Source organism: Phyllobates terribilis, unplaced genomic scaffold (assembly GCF_046119375.1).
Source record: "Phyllobates terribilis strain yellow unplaced genomic scaffold, ASM4611937v1 Scaffold_8__6_contigs__length_399053987, whole genome shotgun sequence".
Lineage (NCBI taxonomy): Eukaryota > Metazoa > Chordata > Amphibia > Anura > Dendrobatidae > Phyllobates > Phyllobates terribilis.
The window spans coordinates 396,435,065-396,458,457 of record NW_027362768.1 but is presented as its reverse complement, the minus strand read 5'-3'; the positions used below and the strand labels follow the sequence as shown (position 1 = coordinate 396,458,457).

At 46.5% G+C, this 23,393-nt stretch overlaps 1 protein-coding gene across 7 annotated transcripts in view; it reads left to right on the top strand.

Moving 5' to 3' along the window:
* LOC141157680 (plasma membrane calcium-transporting ATPase 2) overlaps nucleotides 1–23,393 on the top strand; it is a 513,073-nt gene that overhangs the window by 334,748 nt on the left and 154,932 nt on the right. The gene's annotated exons all lie outside the window — the stretch shown is intronic.

Sequence of the window (23,393 nt, the reverse complement as noted above, 5' to 3'; positions counted from 1 at the left end):
GTGTGACCGCTCTTACAGTACAGAGCTCTATAGTGTGACCGCTCTTACAGTACAGAGCTCTATAGTGTGACCGCTCTTACAGTACAGAGCTCTATAGTGTGACCGCTCTTACAGTACACAGCTCTATAGTGTGAGCGCTCTTACAGTACACAGCTCTACAGTGTGACCGCTCTTACAGTACAGAGCTCTATAGTGTGACCGCTCTTATAGTACACAGCTCTATAGTGTGACCGCTCTTACAGTACACAGCTCTATAGTGTGACCGCTCTTACAGTACACAGCTCTACAGTGTGACCGCTCTTACAGTGCAGAGCTCTATAGTGTGACCGCTCTTACAGTACACAGCTCTATAGTGTGACCGCTCTTACAGTACAGAGCTCTATAGTGTGACCGCTCTTACAGTACACAGCTCTATAGTGTGACCGCTCTTACAGTACACAGCTCTATAGTGTGACCGCTCTTACAGTATAGAGCTCTATAGTGTGACTGCTCTTACAGTACAGAGCTCTATAGTGTGACCGCTCTTACAGTACAGAGCTCTATAGTGTGACCGCTCTTACAGTACAGAGCTGTATAGTGTGACCGCCCTTACAGTACACAGCTCTATAGTGTGACCGCTCTTACAGTACACAGCTCTATAGTGTGACCGCTCTTACAGTACACAGCTCTATAGTGTGACCGCTCTTACTGTACAGAGCTCTATAGTGTGACCGCTCTTACAGTACAGAGCTCTATAGTGTGACCGCTCTTACAGTACACAGCTCTATAGTGTGACCGCTCTTACAGTACACAGCTCTATATTGTGACCCCTCTTACAGTACAGAGCTCTATAGTGTGACCGCTCTTACAGTACACAGCTCTATAGTGTGACCGCTCTTACAGTACACAGCTCTATAGTGTGACCGCTCTTACAGTACAGAGCTCTATAGTGTGACCGCTCTTACAGTACAGTTCTCTATAGTGTGACCGCTCTTACAGTACAGAGCTCTATAGTGTGACCGCTCTTACAGTAAAGAGCTCTATAGTGTGACCGCTCTTACAGTACACAGCTTTATAGTGTGAGCGCTCTTACAGTACACAGCTCTACAGTGTGACCGCTCTTACAGTACAGAGCTCTATAGTGTGACCGCTCTTACAGTACACAGCTCTATAGTGTGACCGCTCTTACAGTACACAGCTCTATAGTGTGACCGCTCTTACAGTACACAGCTCTACAGTGTGACCGCTCTTACAGTACAGAGCTCTATAGTGTGACCGCTCTTACAGTACACAGCTCTATAGTGTGACCGCTCTTACAGTACACAGCTCTATAGTGTGACCGCTCTTACAGTACACAGCTCTATAGTGTGACCGCTCTTACAGTACAGAGCTCTATAGTGTGACCGCTCTTACAGTACACAGCTCTATAGTGTGACCGCTCTTACAGTACAGAGCTCTATAGTGTGACCGCTCTTACAGTACACAGCTCTATAGTGTGACCGCTCTTACAGTACAGAGCTCTATAGTGTGACCGCTCTTACAGTATAGAGCTCTATAGTGTGACTGCTCTTACAGTACAGAGCTCTATAGTGTGACCGTTCTTACAGTACACAGCTCTATAGTGTGACCGCTCTTACAGTACAGAGCTCTATAGTGTGACCCCTCTTACAGTACAGAGCTCTATAGTGTGACCGCTCTTACAGTGCACAGCTCTATAGTGTGACCGCTCTTACAGTGCAGAGCTCTATAGTGTGACTGCTCTTACAGTACAGAGCTCTATAGTGTGACAGCTCTTACAGTACAGAGCTCTATAGTGTGACAGCTCTTACAGTACAGAGCTCTATAGTGTGACCGCTCTTACAGTACACAGCTCTATAGTGTGACAGCTCTTACAGTACAGAGCTCTATAGTGTGACCTCTCTTACAGTACAGAGCTCTATAGTGTGACCGCTCTTTCAGTACAAAGCTCTATAGTGTGACCTCTCTTACAGTACAGAGCTCTATAGTGTGACCGCTCTTACAGTACACAGCTCTATAGTGTGTCCGCTCTAACAGTACGGAGCTCTATAGTGTGACCGCTCTTACAGTACACAGCTCTATAGTGTGACTGCTCTTACAGTACAGGGCTCTATACTGTGACCGCTCTTACAGTACACAGCTCTATAGTGTGAGCGCTCTTACAGTACAGAGCTCTATCGTGTGACCGCTCTTACAGTACACAGCTCTATAGTGTGACCGCTCTTACAGTACAGAGCTCTATAGTGTGACCGCTCTTACAGTACAGAGCTCTATAGTGTGACTGCTCTTACAGTACAGAGCTCTATAGTGTGACTGCTCTTACAGTACACAGCTCTATAGTGTGACCGCTCTTACAGTACAGAGCTCTATAGTGTGACCGCTCTTACAGTACAGAGCTCTATAGTGTGACCGCTCTTACAGTACAGAGCTCTATAGTGTGACCGCTCTTACAGTACAGAGCTCTATAGTGTGATGGCTCTTACAGTACAGAGCTCTATGGTGTGATGGCTCTTACAGTACAGAGCTCTATAGTGTGACCGCTCTTACAGTACAGAGCTCTATAGTGTGACCGCTCTTACAGTACAGAGCTCTATAGTGTGACCGCTCTTACAGTACACAGCTCTATAGTGTGACCGCTCTTACAGTACAGAGCTCTATAGTGTGGCCGCTCTTACAGTACAGAGCTCTATAGTGTGATCGCTCTTACAGTACAGAGCTCTATAGTGTGACCGCTCTTACAGTACAGAGCTCTATACTGTGACTGCTCTTACAGTACAGAGCTCTATAGTGTGACCGCTCTTACAGTACAGAGCTCTATAGTGTGACCGCTCTTACAGTACAGAGCTCTATAGTGTGACCGCTCTTACAGCACAGAGCTCTATAGTGTGACCGCTCTTACAGTACACAGCTCTATAGTGTGATCGCTCTTACAGTAGAGAGCTCTATAGTGTGACCGCTCTTACAGTACAGAGCTCTATAGTGTGACCGCTCTTACAGTACAGAGCTCTATAGTGTGACGGCTCTTACAGTACAGAGCTCTATAGTGTGACCGCTCTTACAGTACACAGCTCTATAGTGTGACCGCTCTTACAGTACAGAGCTCCACAGTGTGACCGCTCTTACAGTACAGAGCTCTGCAGTGTGACCGCTCTTACAGTACAGATGTCTATAGTGTGACTGCCCTTACAGTAAAGAGCTCTATAGTGTGACCGCTCTTACAGTACAGAGCTCTATAGTGTGACCGCTCTTACAGTACAGAGCTCTATAGTGTGACCGCTCTAACAGTACAGAGCTCTATAGTGTGACCGCTCTTACAGTACAGAGCTCTATAGTGTGACCGCCCTTACAGTACACAGCTCTATAGTGTGACCGCTCTTACAGTACAGAGCTCTATAGTGTGACCGCCCTTACAGTAAAGAAACCCAACAGAGTGACCGCCCTTACAGTACAGAGCTCTATAGTGTGACCGCTCTTACAGTACAGAGCTCTATAGTGTGACCGCTCTTACAGTACAGAGCTCTATAGTTTGACCGCTCTTACCGTACAGAGCACTATAGTGTGACCGCTCTTACAGTACAGAGCTCTATAGTGTGACCGCTCTTACAACACACAGCTCTATAGTGTGATCGCTCTTACAGTACACAGCTCTATAGTGTGACCGCTCTTACAGTACAGAGCTCTATAGTGTGACCGCTCTTACAGTACACAGCTCTATAGTGTGACCGCTCTTACAGTACAGAGCTCTATAGTGTGACCGCTCTTACAGTACAGAGCTCTATAGTGTGACCGGTCTTACAGTAAAGAGCTCTATAGTGTGACCGCTCTTACAGTACAGAGCTCTATAGTGTGACCTCTCTTACAGTACAGAGCTCTATAGTGTGACCGCTCTTACAGTACAGAGCTCTATAGTGTGACTGCTCTTACACTACAGAGCTCTATAGTGTGACCGCCCTTACAGTAAAGAAACCCAACAGAGTGACCGCCCTTACAGTAAAGAAACCCAACAGATTGACTGCCCTTACAGTACAGAGCTCTATTGTGTGACCGCTCTTACAGTACAGAGCTCTATCGTGTGACCGCTCTTACAGTACAGAGCTCTATAGTGTGACCGCTCTTGCAGTACAGAGCTCTATAGTGTGACCGCTCTTACAGTACAGAGCTCTATAGTGTGACCGCTCTTACAGTACACAGCTCTAAAGTGTGACTGCCCTTACAGTACAGAGCTCTATAGTGTGACCGCTCTTACAGTACAGAGCTCTATAGTGTGACCGCTCTTACAGTACAGAGCTCTATAGTGTGACCACTCTTACAGTACAGAGTTCTATAGTGTGACCGCTCTTACAGTACACAGCTCTATAGTGTGACTGTTCTTACAGTACAGAGCTCTATAGTGTGACCGCTCTTACAGTACAGAGCTCTATAGTGTGACCGCTCTTACAGTACAGAGCTCTATAGTGTGACCGCTCTTACTGTACAGAGCTCTATAGTGAGACCGCTCTTACAGTACAGAGTTCTATAGTGTGACCGCTCTTACAGTACAGATCTCTATAGTGTGACCCCTCTTACAGTACACAGCTCTATAGTGTGACCGCTCTTACAGTACAGAGCTCTATAGTGTGACCGCTCTTACAGTACAGAGCTCTATAGTGTGACCGCTCTTATAGTACAGAGCTCTATAGTGTGACCGCTCTTACAGTACAGAGCTCTATAGTGTGACCGCTCTTACAGTACAGGGCTCTATAGTGTGACCGCTCTTACAGTACACAGCTGTATAGTGTGACCGCTCTTACAGTACAGAGCTCTATAGTGTGACCGCTCTTACAGTACAGAGCTCTATAGTGTGACTGCTCTTACAGTACAGAGCTCTATAGTGTGACCGCTCTTACAGTACAGAGCTCTATAGTGTGACAGCTCTTACAGTACACAGCTCTATAGTGTGACCGCTCTTACAGTACACAGCTCTATAGTGTGACAGCTCTTACAGTACAGAGCTCTATAGTGTGACCTCTCTTACAGTACAGAGCTCTATAGTGTGACCGCTCTTACAGTACAAAGCTCTATAGTGTGACCGCTCTTACAGTACACAGCTCTATAGTGTGACCGCTCTTACAGTACAGAGCTCTATAGTGTGTCCGCTCTAACAGTACAGAGCTCTATAGTGTGACCGCTCTTACAGTACACAGCTCTATAGTGTGACCGCTCTTACAGTACAGAGCTCTATAGTGTGACCCCTCTTACAGTACAGAGCTCTATAGTGTGACCGCTCTTACAGTGCACAGCTCTATAGTGTGACCGCTCTTACAGTGCAGAGCTCTATAGTGTGACTGCTCTTACAGTACAGAGCTCTATAGTGTGACAGCTCTTACAGTACACAGCTCTATAGTGTGACAGCTCTTACAGTACAGAGCTCTATAGTGTGTCCGCTCTTACAGTACACAGCTCTATAGTGTGACAGCTCTTACAGTACAGAGCTCTATATTGTGACCTCTCTTACAGTACAGAGCTCTATAGTGTGACCGCTCTTACAGTACAAAGCTCTATAGTGTGACCTCTCTTACAGTACAGAGCTCTATAGTGTGACCGCTCTTACAGTACACAGCTCTATAGTGTGTCCGCTCTAACAGTACAGAGCTCTATAGTGTGACCGCTCTTACAGTGCACAGCTCTATAATGTGACCGCTCTTACAGTGCAGAGCTCTATAGTGTGACCGCTCTTACAGTACAGAGCTCTATAGTGTGACCGCTCTTACAGTACAGAGCTCTATAGTGTGACTGCTCTTACAGTACAGAGCTCTATAGTGTGACTGCTCTTACAGTACACAGCTCTATAGTGTGACAGCTCTTACAGTACAGAGCTCTATAGTGTGACCGCTCTTACAGTACAGAGCTCTATAGTGTGACCGCTCTTACAGTACAGAGCTCTATAGTGTGACCGCTCTTACAGTACAGAGCTCTATAGTGTGACCGCTCTTACAGTACAGAGCTCTATAGTGTGATGGCTCTTACAGTACAGAGCTCTATGGTGTGATGGCTCTTACAGTACAGAGCTCTATAGTGTGACTGCTCTTACAGTACAGAGCTCTATAGTGTGACTGCTCTTACAGTACAGAGCTCTATAGTGTGACCGCTCTTACAGTACAGAGCTCTATAGTGTGACCGCTCTTACAGTACACAGCTCTATAGTGTGACCGCTCTTACAGTACAGAGCTCTATAGTGTGGCCGCTCTTACAGTACAGAACTCTATAGTGTGATCGCTCTTACAGTACAGAGCTCTATAGTGTGACCGCTCTTATAGTACACAGCTTTATAGTGTGACCGCTCTTACAGTACAGAGCTCTATAGTGTGACCGCTCTTACAGTACACAGCTCTATAGTGTGACCGCTCTTACAGTAAAAAGCTCTATAGTGTGACCGCTCTTACAGTACACAGCTCTATAGTGTGACCGCTCTTACAGTACAGAGCTCTATAGTGTGACTGCTCTTACAGTACAGAGCTCTATAGTGTGACCGCTCTTACAGTACAGTGCTCTATAGTGTGACCGCTCTTACAGTACAGAGCTCTATAGTGTGACCGCTCTTACAGTACAGAGCTCTATAGTGTGACCGCTCTTACAGTACAGAGCTCTATAGTGTGACCGCTCTTACAGTACACAGCTCTATAGTGTGAGCGCTCTTACAGTACACAGCTCTACAGTGTGACCGCTCTTACAGTACAGAGCTCTATAGTGTGACCGCTCTTACAGTACACAGCTCTATAGTGTGACCGCTCTTACAGTACACAGCTCTATAGTGTGACCGCTCTTACAGTACACAGCTCTACAGTGTGACCGCTCTTACAGTACAGAGCTCTATAGTGTGACTGCTCTTACAGTACACAGCTCTGTAGTGTGACCGCTCTTACAGTACACAGCTCTATAGTGTGACCGCTCTTACAGTACACAGCTCTATAGTGTCACCGCTCTTACAGTACAGAGCTCTATAGTGTGACCGCTCTTACAGTACACAGCTCTATAGTGTGACCGCTCTTACAGTACACAGCTCTATAGTGTGACCGCTCTTACAGTACACAGCTCTATAGTGTGACCGCTCTTACAGTACAGAGCTCTATAGTGTGACCGCTCTTACAGTATAGAGCTCTATAGTGTGACTGCTCTTACAGTACAGAGCTCTATAGTGTGACCGCTCTTACAGTACAGAGCTCTATAGTGTGACCGCTCTTACAGTACAGAGCTCTATAGTGTGACCGCTCTTACAGTACAGAGCTCTATAGTGTGACCGCTCTTACAGTGCACAGCTCTATAGTGTGACCGCTCTTACAGTACACAGCTCTATAGTGTGACCGCTCTTACAGTACACAGCTCTATAGTGTGACCGCTCTTACAGTACACAGCTCTATAGTGTGACCGCTCTTACAGTACACAGCTCTATAGTGTGACCGCTCTTACAGTACAGAGCTCTATAGTGTGACCGCTCTTACAGTACAGAGCTGTATAGTGTGACCGCTCTTACAGTACAGAGCTCTATAGTGTGACCGCCCTTACAGTACACAGCTCTATAGTGTGACCGCTCTTACAGTACACAGCTCTATAGTGTGACCGCTCTTACAGTACACAGCTCTATAGTGTGACCGCTCTTACTGTACAGAGCTCTATAGTGTGACCGCTCTTACAGTACAGAGCTCTATAGTGTGACCGCTCTTACAGTACACAGCTCTATAGTGTGACCGCTCTTACAGTACACAGCTCTATAGTGTGACCCCTCTTACAGTACAGAGCTCTATAGTGTGACCGCTCTTACAGTACAGAGCTCTATAGTGTGACCGCTCTTACAGTACACAGCTCTATAATGTGACCGCTCTTACAGTACAGAGCTCTATAGTGTGACCGCTCTTACAGTACAGTGCTCTATAGTGTGACCGCTCTTACAGTACAGAGCTCTATAGTGTGACCGCTCTTACAGTACAGAGCTCTATAGTGTGACCGCTCTTACAGTACACAGCTTTATAGTGTGAGCGCTCTTACAGTACACAGCTCTACAGTGTGACCGCTCTTACAGTACAGAGCTCTATAGTGTGACCGCTCTTACAGTACACAGCTCTATAGTGTGACCGCTCTTACAGTACAGAGCTCTATAGTGTGACCGCTCTTACAGTACACAGCTCTATAGTGTGACCGCTCTTACAGTACACAGCTCTATAGTGTGACCGCTCTTACAGTACACAGCTCTATAGTGTGACCGCTCTTACAGTACACAGCTCTATAGTGTGACCGCTCTTACAGTACACAGCTCTATAGTGTGACCGCTCTTACAGTACAGAGCTCTATAGTGTGACCGCTCTTACAGTACAGAGCTGTATAGTGTGACCGCTCTTACAGTACAGAGCTCTATAGTGTGACCGCCCTTACAGTACACAGCTCTATAGTGTGACCGCTCTTACAGTACACAGCTCTATAGTGTGACCGCTCTTACAGTACACAGCTCTATAGTGTGACCGCTCTTACTGTACAGAGCTCTATAGTGTGACCGCTCTTACAGTACAGAGCTCTATAGTGTGACCGCTCTTACAGTACACAGCTCTATAGTGTGACCGCTCTTACAGTACACAGCTCTATAGTGTGACCCCTCTTACAGTACAGAGCTCTATAGTGTGACCGCTCTTACAGTACAGAGCTCTATAGTGTGACCGCTCTTACAGTACACAGCTCTATAGTGTGACCGCTCTTACAGTACAGAGCTCTATAGTGTGACCGCTCTTACAGTACAGTGCTCTATAGTGTGACCGCTCTTACAGTACAGAGCTCTATAGTGTGACCGCTCTTACAGTACAGAGCTCTATAGTGTGACCGCTCTTACAGTACACAGCTTTATAGTGTGAGCGCTCTTACAGTACACAGCTCTACAGTGTGACCGCTCTTACAGTACAGAGCTCTATAGTGTGACCGCTCTTACAGTACACAGCTCTATAGTGTGACCGCTCTTACAGTACACAGCTCTATAGTGTGACCGCTCTTACAGTACACAGCTCTACAGTGTGACCGCTCTTACAGTACAGAGCTCTATAGTGTGACCGCTCTTACAGTACACAGCTCTATAGTGTGACCGCTCTTACAGTACACAGCTCTATAGTGTGACCGCTCTTACAGTACACAGCTCTATAGTGTGACCGCTCTTACAGTACAGAGCTCTATAGTGTGACCGCTCTTACAGTACACAGCTCTATAGTGTGACCGCTCTTACAGTACAGAGCTCTATAGTGTGACCGCTCTTACAGTACACAGCTCTATAGTGTGACCGCTCTTACAGTACACAGCTCTATAGTGTGACCGCTCTTACAGTACACAGCTCTATAGTGTCACCGCTCTTACAGTACAGAGCTCTATAGTGTGACCGCTCTTACAGTACACAGCTCTATAGTGTGACCGCTCTTACAGTACACAGCTCTATAGTGTGACCGCTCTTACAGTACACAGCTCTATAGTGTGACCGCTCTTACAGTACAGAGCTCTATAGTGTGACCGCTCTTACAGTATAGAGCTCTATAGTGTGACTGCTCTTACAGTACAGAGCTCTATAGTGTGACCGCTCTTACAGTACAGAGCTCTATAGTGTGACCGCTCTTACAGTACAGAGCTCTATAGTGTGACCGCTCTTACAGTACAGAGCTCTATAGTGTGACCGCTCTTACAGTACACAGCTCTATAGTGTGACCGCTCTTACAGTACACAGCTCTATAGTGTGACCGCTCTTACAGTACACAGCTCTATAGTGTGACCGCTCTTACAGTACACAGCTCTATAGTGTGACCGCTCTTACAGTACAGAGCTCTATAGTGTGACCGCTCTTACAGTACAGAGCTGTATAGTGTGACCGCTCTTACAGTACACAGCTCTATAGTGTGACCGCTCTTACAGTACAGAGCTCTATAGTGTGACCGCTCTTACAGTACACAGCTCTATAGTGTGACCGCTCTTACAGTACAGAGCTCTATAGTGTGACCGCTCTTACAGTACACAGCTCTATAGTGTGACCACTCTTACAGTACACAACTCTATAGTGTGACCGCTCTTACAGTACACAGCTCTATAGTGTCACCGCTCTTACAGTACAGAGCTCTATAGTGTGACCGCTCTTACAGTACACAGCTCTATAGTGTGACCGCTCTTACAGTACACAGCTCTATAGTGTGACCGCTCTTACAGTACACAGCTCTATAGTGTGACCGCTCTTACAGTACAGAGCTCTATAGTGTGACCGCTCTTACAGTATAGAGCTCTATAGTGTGACTGCTCTTACAGTACAGAGCTCTATAGTGTGACCGCTCTTACAGTACAGAGCTCTATAGTGTGACCGCTCTTACAGTACAGAGCTCTATAGTGTGACCGCTCTTACAGTACAGAGCTCTATAGTGTGACCGCTCTTACAGTACACAGCTCTATAGTGTGACCGCTCTTACAGTACACAGCTCTATAGTGTGACCGCTCTTACAGTACACAGCTCTATAGTGTGACCGCTCTTACAGTACACAGCTCTATAGTGTGACCGCTCTTACAGTACACAGCTCTATAGTGTGACCGCTCTTACAGTACAGAGCTCTATAGTGTGACCGCTCTTACAGTACAGAGCTGTATAGTGTGACCGCTCTTACAGTACAGAGCTCTATAGTGTGACCGCCCTTACAGTACACAGCTCTATAGTGTGACCGCTCTTACAGTACACAGCTCTATAGTGTGACCGCTCTTACAGTACACAGCTCTATAGTGTGACCGCTCTTACTGTACAGAGCTCTATAGTGTGACCGCTCTTACAGTACAGAGCTCTATAGTGTGACCGCTCTTACAGTACACAGCTCTATAGTGTGACCGCTCTTACAGTACACAGCTCTATAGTGTGACCCCTCTTACAGTACAGAGCTCTATAGTGTGACCGCTCTTACAGTACAGAGCTCTATAGTGTGACCGCTCTTACAGTACACAGCTCTATAATGTGACCGCTCTTACAGTACAGAGCTCTATAGTGTGACCGCTCTTACAGTACAGTGCTCTATAGTGTGACCGCTCTTACAGTACAGAGCTCTATAGTGTGACCGCTCTTACAGTACAGAGCTCTATAGTGTGACCGCTCTTACAGTACACAGCTTTATAGTGTGAGCGCTCTTACAGTACACAGCTCTACAGTGTGACCGCTCTTACAGTACAGAGCTCTATAGTGTGACCGCTCTTACAGTACACAGCTCTATAGTGTGACCGCTCTTACAGTACAGAGCTCTATAGTGTGACCGCTCTTACAGTACACAGCTCTATAGTGTGACCGCTCTTACAGTACACAGCTCTATAGTGTGACCGCTCTTACAGTACACAGCTCTATAGTGTGACCGCTCTTACAGTACACAGCTCTATAGTGTGACCGCTCTTACAGTACAGAGCTCTATAGTGTGACCGCTCTTACAGTACAGAGCTGTATAGTGTGACCGCTCTTACAGTACAGAGCTCTATAGTGTGACCGCCCTTACAGTACACAGCTCTATAGTGTGACCGCTCTTACAGTACACAGCTCTATAGTGTGACCGCTCTTACAGTACACAGCTCTATAGTGTGACCGCTCTTACTGTACAGAGCTCTATAGTGTGACCGCTCTTACAGTACAGAGCTCTATAGTGTGACCGCTCTTACAGTACACAGCTCTATAGTGTGACCGCTCTTACAGTACACAGCTCTATAGTGTGACCCCTCTTACAGTACAGAGCTCTATAGTGTGACCGCTCTTACAGTACAGAGCTCTATAGTGTGACCGCTCTTACAGTACACAGCTCTATAGTGTGACCGCTCTTACAGTACAGAGCTCTATAGTGTGACCGCTCTTACAGTACAGTGCTCTATAGTGTGACGCTCTTACAGTACAGAGCTCTATAGTGTGACCGCTCTTACAGTACAGAGCTCTATAGTGTGACCGCTCTTACAGTACACAGCTTTATAGTGTGAGCGCTCTTACAGTACACAGCTCTACAGTGTGACCGCTCTTACAGAACAGAGCTCTATAGTGTGACCGCTCTTACAGTACACAGCTCTATAGTGTGACCGCTCTTACAGTACACAGCTCTATAGTGTGACCGCTCTTACAGTACACAGCTCTACAGTGTGACCGCTCTTACAGTACAGAGCTCTATAGTGTGACCGCTCTTACAGTACACAGCTCTATAGTGTGACCGCTCTTACAGTACACAGCTCTATAGTGTGACCGCTCTTACAGTACACAGCTCTATAGTGTGACCGCTCTTACAGTACAGAGCTCTATAGTGTGACCGCTCTTACAGTACACAGCTCTATAGTGTGACCGCTCTTACAGTACAGAGCTCTATAGTGTGACCGCTCTTACAGTACACAGCTCTATAGTGTGACCGCTCTTACAGTACAGAGCTCTATAGTGTGACCGCTCTTACAGTATAGAGCTCTATAGTGTGACCGCTCTTACATTACAGAGCTCTATAGTGTGACCGCTCTTACAGTACAGAGCTCTATAGTGTGACCGCTCTTACAGTACAGAGCTCTATAGTGTGACCGCTCTTACAGTACAGAGCTCTATAGTGTGACCGCTCTTACAGTACAGAGCTCTATAGTGTGACCTCTCTTACAGTACAGAGCTCTATAGTGTGACCGCTCTTACAGTACAGAGCTCTATAGTGTGACCGCTCTTACAGTACACAGCTCTATGGTGTGACCGCTCTTACAGTACAGAGCTCTATAGTGTGACCGCTCTTAGAGTACACAGCTCTATGGTGTGACCGCTCTTACAGTACAGAGCTCTATAGTGTGACCGCTCTTACAGTACACAGCTCTATAGTGTGACCTCTCTTACAGCACAGAGCTCTATAGTGTGACCGCCCTTACAGTACAGAGCTCTATAGTGTGACCGCTCTTACAGTACAGGGCTCTATAATGTGACAGCTCTTACAGTACAGAGCTCTATAGTGTGACCGCTCTTACAGTACAGGGCTCTATAATGTGACAGCTCTTACAGTACAGAGCTCTATAGTGTGACCGCTCTTACAGTACAGATCTCTATAGTGTGACCGCTCTTACAGTACAGAGCTCTATAGTGTGACCGCTCTTACAGTACAGAGCTCTATAGTTTGACTGCTCTTACAGTACACAGCTCTATAGTGTGACCGCTCTTACAGTACAGAGCTCTATAGTGTGACCGCTCTTACAGTACAGAGCTCTATAGTGTGACCGCTCTTACAGTACACAGCTCTATAGTGTGACCGCTCTTACAGTACAGAGCTCTATAGTGTGACCGCTCTTACAGTACACAGCTTTATAGTGTGAGCGCTCTTACAGTACACAGCTCTACAGTGTGACCGCTCTTACAGTACAGAGCTCTATAGTGTGACCGCTCTTACAGTACACAGCTCTATAGTGTGACCGCTCTTACAGTACACAGCTCTATAGTGTGACCGCTCTTACAGTACACAGCTCTACAGTGTGACCGCTCTTACAGTACAGAGCTCTATAGTGTGACCGCTCTTACAGTACACAGCTCTATAGTGTGACCGCTCTTACAGTACACAGCTCTATAGTGTGACCGCTCTTACAGTACACAGCTCTATAGTGTGACCGCTCTTACAGTACAGAGCTCTATAGTGTGACCGCTCTTACAGTACACAGCTCTATAGTGTGACCGCTCTTACAGTACACAGCTCTATAGTGTGACCGCTCTTACAGTACACAGCTCTATAGTGTGACCGCTCTTACAGTACAGAGCTCTATAGTGTGACCGCTCTTACAGTATAGAGCTCTATAGTGTGACCGCTCTTACATTACAGAGCTCTATAGTGTGACCGCTCTTACAGTACAGAGCTCTATAGTGTGACCGCTCTTACAGTACAGAGCTCTATAGTGTGACCGCTCTTACAGTACAGAGCTCTATAGTGTGACCGCTCTTACAGTACAGAGCTCTATAGTGTGACCGCTCTTACAGTACAGAGCTCTATAGTGTGACCGCTCTTACAGTACAGAGCTCTATAGTGTGACCGCTCTTACAGTACAGAGCTCTATAGTGTGACCGCTCTTACAGTACAGAGCTCTATAGTGTGACCTCTCTTACAGTACAGAGCTCTATAGTGTGACCGCTCTTACAGTACAGAGCTCTATAGTGTGACCGCTCTTACAGTACACAGCTCTATGGTGTGACCGCTCTTACAGTACAGAGCTCTATAGTGTGACCGCTCTTAGAGTACACAGCTCTATGGTGTGACCGCTCTTACAGTACAGAGCTCTATAGTGTGACCGCTCTTACAGTACACAGCTCTATAGTGTGACCTCTCTTACAGCACAGAGCTCTATAGTGTGACCGCCCTTACAGTACAGAGCTCTATAGTGTGACCGCTCTTACAGTACAGGGCTCTATAATGTGACAGCTCTTACAGTACAGAGCTCTATAGTGTGACCGCTCTTACAGTACAGGGCTCTATAATGTGACAGCTCTTACAGTACAGAGCTCTATAGTGTGACCGCTCTTACAGTACAGATCTCTATAGTGTGACCGCTCTTACAGTACAGAGCTCTATAGTGTGACCGCTCTTACAGTACAGAGCTCTATAGTTTGACTGCTCTTACAGTACACAGCTCTATAGTGTGACCGCTCTTACAGTACAGAGCTCTATAGTGTGACCGCTCTTACAGTACAGAGCTCTATAGTGTGACCGCTCTTACAGTACACAGCTCTATAGTGTGACCGCTCTTACAGTACAGAGCTCTATAGTGTGACCGCTCTTACAGTACACAGCTTTATAGTGTGAGCGCTCTTACAGTACACAGCTCTACAGTGTGACCGCTCTTACAGTACAGAGCTCTATAGTGTGACCGCTCTTACAGTACACAGCTCTATAGTGTGACCGCTCTTACAGTACACAGCTCTATAGTGTGACCGCTCTTACAGTACACAGCTCTACAGTGTGACCGCTCTTACAGTACAGAGCTCTATAGTGTGACCGCTCTTACAGTACACAGCTCTATAGTGTGACCGCTCTTACAGTACACAGCTCTATAGTGTGACCGCTCTTACAGTACACAGCTCTATAGTGTGACCGCTCTTACAGTACAGAGCTCTATAGTGTGACCGCTCTTACAGTACACAGCTCTATAGTGTGACCGCTCTTACAGTACACAGCTCTATAGTGTGACCGCTCTTACAGTACACAGCTCTATAGTGTGACCGCTCTTACAGTACAGAGCTCTATAGTGTGACCGCTCTTACAGTATAGAGCTCTATAGTGTGACCGCTCTTACATTACAGAGCTCTATAGTGTGACCGCTCTTACAGTACAGAGCTCTATAGTGTGACCGCTCTTACAGTACAGAGCTCTATAGTGTGACCGCTCTTACAGTACAGAGCTCTATAGTGTGACCGCTCTTACAGTACAGAGCTCTATAGTGTGACCTCTCTTACAGTACAGAGCTCTATAGTGTGACCGCTCTTACAGTACAGAGCTCTATAGTGTGACCGCTCTTACAGTACACAGCTCTATGGTGTGACCGCTCTTACAGTACAGAGCTCTATAGTGTGACCGCTCTTAGAGTACACAGCTCTATGGTGTGACCGCTCTTACAGTACAGAGCTCTATAGTGTGACCGCTCTTACAGTACACAGCTCTATAGTGTGACCTCTCTTACAGCACAGAGCTCTATAGTGTGACCGCCCTTACAGTACAGAGCTCTATAGTGTGACCGCTCTTACAGTACAGGGCTCTATAATGTGACAGCTCTTACAGTACAGAGCTCTATAGTGTGACCGCTCTTACAGTACAGGGCTCTATAATGTGACAGCTCTTACAGTACAGAGCTCTATAGTGTGACCGCTCTTACAGTACAGATCTCTATAGTGTGACCGCTCTTACAGTACAGAGCTCTATAGTGTGACCGCTCTTACAGTACAGAGCTCTATAGTGTGACTGCTCTTACAGTACACAGCTCTATAGTGTGACCGCTCTTACAGTACAGAGCTCTATAGTGTGACCGCTCTTACAGTACAGAGCTCTATAGTGTGACCGCTCTTACAGTACACAGCTCTATAGTGTGACCGCTCTTACAGTACAGAGCTCTATAGTGTGACCGCTCTTACAGTATAGAGCTCTATACTGTGACCGCTCTTACAGTACAGGGCTCTATAATATGACCGCTCTTACAGTACAGAGCTCTATAGTGTGACCGCTCTTACAGTACAGAGCTCTATAGTGTGACCGCTCTTACAGTACAGAGCTCTATAGTGTGACCGCTCTTACAGTACAGAGCTCTATAGTGTGACCGCTCTTACAGTACACAGCTCTATAGTGTGACCGCTCTTACAGTACACAGCTCTATAGTGTGACCGCTCTTACAGTACAGAGCTCTATAGTGTGACCGCTCTTACAGTACACAGCTCTATAGTGTGACCGCTCTTACAGTACAGAGCTCTATAGTGTGACCGCTCTTACAGTACAGAGCTCTATAGTGTGACTGCTCTTACAGTACACAGCTCTATAGTGTGACCGCTCTTACAGTACAGAGCTCTATAGTGTGACCGCTCTTACAGTACAGAGCTCTATAGTGTGACCGCTCTTACAGTACAGAGCTCTGTAGTGTGACCGCTCTTACAGTACACAGCTCTATAGTGTGACCGTTCTTACAGTACAGAGCTCTATAGTGTGACCGCTCTTACAGTACACAGCTCTATAGTGTGACCGCTCTTACAGTACAGAGCTCTATAGTGTGACCGCTCTTACAGTACAGAGCTCTATAGTGTGACCGCTCTTACAGTACAGAGCTCTATAGTGTGTCCGCTCTTACAGTACAGAGCTCTACAGTGTGACCGCTCTTACAGTACAGAGTTCTATAGTGTGACCGCTCTTACAGTACAGAGCTCTATAGTGTGACCGCTCTTACAGTACAGAGCTCTATAGTGTGACCGCTCTTACAGCACACAGCTCTATAGTGTGACTGCTCTTACAGTACACAGCTCTATAGTGTGACCGCTCTTACAGTACAGAGCTCTATAGTGTGACCGCTCTTACAGTACACAGCTCTATAATGTGACCGCTCTTACAGTACAGAGCTCTATAGTGTGACCGCTCTTACAGTACACAGCTCTATAGTGTGACCGCTCTTACAGTACAGAGCTCTATAGTGTGACCGCTCTTACAGTACAGAGCTCTATAGTGTGACTGCTCTTACAGTACAGAGCTCTATAGTGTGACCGCTCTTACAGTACAGAGCTCTATAGTGTGACCGCTCTTACAGTACAGAGCTCTATAGTGTGACCCCTCTTACAGTACAGAGCTCTATAGTGTGACCGCTCTTATAGTATACAGCTCTATAGTGTGACCGCTCTTACAGTACAGAGCTCTATAGTGTGACCGCTCTTACAGTACACAGCTCTATAGTGTGACCGCTCTTACAGTACACAGCTCTATAGTGTGACCGCTCTTACAGTACACAGCTCTATAGTGTGACCGCTCTTACAGTACAGAGCTCTATAGTGTGACTGCTCTTACAGTACAGAGCTCTATAGTGTGACCGCTCTTACAGTACAGTGCTCTATAGTGTGACCGCTCTTACAGTACAGAGCTCTATAGTGTGACCGCTCTTACAGTACAGAGCTCTATAGTGTGACCGCTCTTACAGTACAGAGCTCTATAGTGTGACCGCTCTTACAGTACACAGCTCTATAGTGTGAGCGCTCTTACAGTACACAGCTCTACAGTGTGACCGCTCTTACAGTACAGAGCTCTATAGTGTGACCGCTCTTATAGTACACAGCTCTATAGTGTGACCGCTCTTACAGTACACAGCTCTATAGTGTGACCGCTCTTACAGTACACAGCTCTACAGTGTGACCGCTCTTACAGTGCAGAGCTCTATAGTGTGACCGCTCTTACAGTACACAGCTCTATAGTGTGACCGCTCTTACAGTACAGAGCTCTATAGTGTGACCGCTCTTACAGTACACAGCTCTATAGTGTGACCGCTCTTACAGTACACAGCTCTATAGTGTGACCGCTCTTACAGTATAGAGCTCTATAGTGTGACTGCTCTTACAGTACAGAGCTCTATAGTGTGACCGCTCTTACAGTACAGAGCTCTATAGTGTGACCGCTCTTACAGTACAGAGCTGTATAGTGTGACCGCCCTTACAGTACACAGCTCTATAGTGTGACCGCTCTTACAGTACACAGCTCTATAGTGTGACCGCTCTTACAGTACACAGCTCTATAGTGTGACCGCTCTTACTGTACAGAGCTCTATAGTGTGACCGCTCTTACAGTACAGAGCTCTATAGTGTGACCGCTCTTACAGTACACAGCTCTATAGTGTGACCGCTCTTACAGTACACAGCTCTATATTGTGACCCCTCTTACAGTACAGAGCTCTATAGTGTGACCGCTCTTACAGTACACAGCTCTATAGTGTGACCGCTCTTACAGTACACAGCTCTATAGTGTGACCGCTCTTACAGTACAGAGCTCTATAGTGTGACCGCTCTTACAGTACAGTTCTCTATAGTGTGACCGCTCTTACAGTACAGAGCTCTATAGTGTGACCGCTCTTACAGTAAAGAGCTCTATAGTGTGACCGCTCTTACAGTACACAGCTTTATAGTGTGAGCGCTCTTACAGTACACAGCTCTACAGTGTGACCGCTCTTACAGTACAGAGCTCTATAGTGTGACCGCTCTTACAGTACACAGCTCTATAGTGTGACCGCTCTTACAGTACACAGCTCTATAGTGTGACCGCTCTTACAGTACACAGCTCTACAGTGTGACCGCTCTTACAGTACAGAGCTCTATAGTGTGACCGCTCTTACAGTACACAGCTCTATAGTGTGACCGCTCTTACAGTACACAGCTCTATAGTGTGACCGCTCTTACAGTACACAGCTCTATAGTGTGACCGCTCTTACAGTACAGAGCTCTATAGTGTGACCGCTCTTACAGTACACAGCTCTATAGTGTGACCGCTCTTACAGTACAGAGCTCTATAGTGTGACCGCTCTTACAGTACACAGCTCTATAGTGTGACCGCTCTTACAGTACAGAGCTCTATAGTGTGACCGCTCTTACAGTATAGAGCTCTATAGTGTGACTGCTCTTACAGTACAGAGCTCTATAGTGTGACCGCTCTTACAGTACAGAGCTCTATAGTGTGACCGCTCTTACAGTACAGAGCTCTATAGTGTGACCGCTCTTACAGTACAGAGCTCTATAGTGTGACCTCTCTTACAGTACAGAGCTCTATAGTGTGACCGCTCTTACAGTACACAGCTCTATAGTGTGACCGCTCTTACAGTACAGAGCTCTATAGTGTGACCGCTCTTACAGTACACAGCTCTATAGTGTGACCGCTCTTACAGTACAGAGCTGTATAGTGTGACAGCTCTTACAGTACAGAGCTCTATAGTGTGACCGCCCTTACAGTACACAGCTCTATAGTGTGACCGCTCTTACAGTACACAGCTCTATAGTGTGACCGCTCTTACAGTACACAGCTCTATAGTGTGACCGCTCTTACAGTACACAGCTCTATAGTGTGACCGCTCTTACAGTACACAGCTCTATAGTGTGACCCCTCTTACAGTACAGAGCTCTATAGTGTGACCGCTCTTACAGTACAGAGCTCTATAGTGTGACCGCTCTTACAGTACAGTGCTCTATAGTGTGACCGCTCTTACAGTACAGATCTCTATAGTGTGACCGCTCTTACAGTACAGAGCTCTATAGTGTGACCGCTCTTACAGTACACAGCTTTATAGTGTGAGCGCTCTTACAGTACACAGCTCTACAGTGTGACCGCTCTTACAGTACAGAGTTCTGTAGTGTGACCGCTCTTACAGTACACAGCTCTATAGTGTGACCGCTCTTACAGTACAGAGCTCTATAGTGTGACCGCTCTTACAGTATAGAGCTCTATAGTGTGACTGCTCTTACAGTACAGAGCTCTATAGTGTGACCGCTCTTACAGTACAGAGCTCTATAGTGTGACCGCTCTTACAGTACAGAGCTCTATAGTGTGACCTCTCTTACAGTACAGAGCTCTATAGTGTGACCGCTCTTACAGTACACAGCTCTATAGTGTGACCGCTCTTACAGTACAGAGCTCTATAGTGTGACCGCTCTTACAGTACAGAGCTCTATAGTGTGACCGCTCTTACAGTACAGAGCTGTATAGTGTGACCGCTCTTACAGTACAGAGCTCTATAGTGTGACCGCCCTTACAGTACACAGCTCTATAGTGTGACCGCTCTTACAGTACACAGCTCTATAGTGTGACCGCTCTTACAGTACACAGCTCTATATTGTGACCGCTCTTACAGTACAGAGCTCTATAGTGTGACCGCTCTTACAGTACAGAGCTCTATAGTGTGACCGCTCTTACAGTACACAGCTCTATAGTGTGACCGCTCTTACAGTACACAGCTCTATAGTGTGACCCCTCTTACAGTACAGAGCTCTATAGTGTGACCGCTCTTACAGTACACAGCTCTATAGTGTGACCGCTCTTACAGTACACAGCTCTATAGTGTGACCGCTCTTACAGTACAGAGCTCTATAGTGTGACCCCTCTTACAGTACAGAGCTCTATAGTGTGACCCCTGTTACAGTACAGAGCTCTATAGTGTGACCGCTCTTACAGTACACAGCTCTATAGTGTGACCGCCCTTACAGTACACAGCTCTATAGTGTGACAGCTCTTACAGTACACAGCTCTATAGTGTGACCGCCCTTACAGTACACAGCTCTATAGTGTGACAGCTCTTACAGTACACAGCTCTATAGTGTGACCGCCCTTACAGTACAGAGCTCTATAGTGTGACCGCTCTTACAGTACAGAGCTCTATAGTGTGACCGCTCTTACAGTACAGAGCTCTATAGTGTGACCGCCCTTACAGTACAGAGCTCTATAGTGTGACCTGTCTTACAGTACAGAGCTCTATAGTGTGACCGCTCTTACAGTATAGAGCTCTATAGTGTGACCGCTATTACAGTACAGAGCTCTATAGTGTGACCGCTCTTACAGTACAGAGCTCTATAGTGTGACCGCTCTTACAGTACAGTGCTCTATAGTGTGACCGCTCTTACAGTACACAGCTCTATAGTGTGACTGCTCTTACAGTACAGAGCTCTATAGTGTGATCGCCCTTACAGTACACAGCTCTATAGTGTGACCGCTCTTACAGTATAGAGCTCTATAGTGTGACCGCTCTTACAGTACAGAGCTCTATAGTGTGACCGCTCTTACAGTACACAGCTCTATAGTGTGACCGCTCTTACAGTACACAGCTCTATAGTGTGACCGCTCTTACAGTACACAGCTCTATAGTGTGACTCCTCTTACAGTACAGAGCTCTCTAGTGTGACCGCTCTTACAGTACACAGCTCTATAGTGTGACCGCTCTTACAGTACAGAGCTCTATAGTGTGACTGCTCTTACAGTACAGAGCTCTATAGTGTGACCGCTCTTACAGTACAGAGCTGTATAGTGTGACCGCTCTTACAGTACAGAGCTCTATAGTGTGACCGCCCTTACAGTACACAGCTCTATAGTGTGACCGCTCTTACAGTACACAGCTCTATAGTGTGACCGCTCTTACAGTACAGAGCTCTATAGTGTGACCGCTCTTACAGTACAGAGCTCTATAGTGTGACCGCTCTTACAGTACACAGCTCTATAGTGTGACCGCTCTTACAGTACACAGCTCTATAGTGTGACCCCTCTTACAGTACAGAGCTCTATAGTGTGACCGCTCTTACAGTACAGAGCTCTATAGTGTGACCGCTCTTACAGTACACAGCTCTATAGTGTGACCGCTCTTACAGTACAGAGCTCTATAGTGTGACCCCTCTTACAGTACAGAGCTCTATAGTGTGACCCCTGTTACAGTACAGAGCTCTATAGTGTGACCGCTCTTACAGTACACAGCTCTATAGTGTGACCGCCCTTACAGTACACAGCTCTATAGTGTGACAGCTCTTACAGTACACAGCTCTATAGTGTGACCGCCCTTACAGTACACAGCTCTATAGTGTGACAGTTCTTACAGTACACAGCTCTATAGTGTGACCGCCCTTACAGTACAGAGCTCTATAGTGTGACCGCTCTTACAGTACAGAGCTCTATAGTGTGACCGCTCTTACAGTACAGAGCTCTATAGTGTGACCGCCCTTACAGTACAGAGCTCTATAGTGTGACCTCTCTTACAGTACAGAGCTCTATAGTGTGACCGCTCTTACAGTATAGAGCTCTATAGTGTGACCGCTATTACAGTACAGAGCTCTATAGTGTGACCGCTCTTACAGTACAGTGCTCTATAGTGTGACCGCCCTTACAGTACACAGCTCTATAGTGTGACTGCTCTTACAGTATAGAGCTCTATAGTGTGATCGCCCTTACAGTACACAGCTCTATAGTGTGACCACTCTTACAGTATAGAGCTCTATAGTGTGACCGCTCTTACAGTACAGAGCTCTATAGTGTGACCGCTCTTACAGTACACAGCTCTATAGTGTGACCGCTCTTACAGTACACAGCTCTATAGTGTGACCGCTCTTACAGTACACAGCTCTATAGTGTGACCGCTCTTACAGTACACAGCTCTATAGTGTGACCGCTCTTACAGTACACAGCTCTATAGTGTGACTCCTCTTACAGTACAGAGCTCTATAGTGTGACCGCTCTTACAGTACACAGCTCTATAGTGTGACCGCTCTTACAGTATAGAGCTCTATAGTGTGACCGCTCTTACAGTATAGAGCTCCATAGTGTGACTGCTCTTACGGTACAGAGCTCTATAGTGTGACCGCTCTTACAGTACAGAGCTCCATAGTGTGACCGCTCTTACAGTACACAGCTCTATAGTGTGACCGCTCTTACAGTACAGAGCTCTATAGTGTGACCGCTCTTACAGTACAGAGCTCTATAGTGTGACTGCTCTTACGGTACAGAGCTCTATAGTGTGACCGCTCTTACAGTACAGAGCTCCATAGTGTGACCGCTCTTACAGTACAGAGCTCTATAGTGTGACCGCTCTTACAGTACAGAGCTCCATAGTGTGACCGCTCTTACAGTACACAGCTCTATAGTGTGACCGCTCTTACAGTACAGAGCTCCATAGTGTGACCGCTCTTACAGTACACAGCTCATGGGTGGCCAGTAGACTGAGACCAGGATGGTTCACGTATTGTTTACATTGTAGCATGAAGTCTGCACCGGATCCCAAATGATTTGGTGTCGGTCTTTCTGTAGATTTCTGTGGCTTTCTGTGCTAAACGTGGAATATCTGAGCATAGTTTTTATATCTACTGTACAAACCCTCCCAACATCTCACATCCTGGTGTAAACGCTCAGGAAATATCTCTGAATATTCTG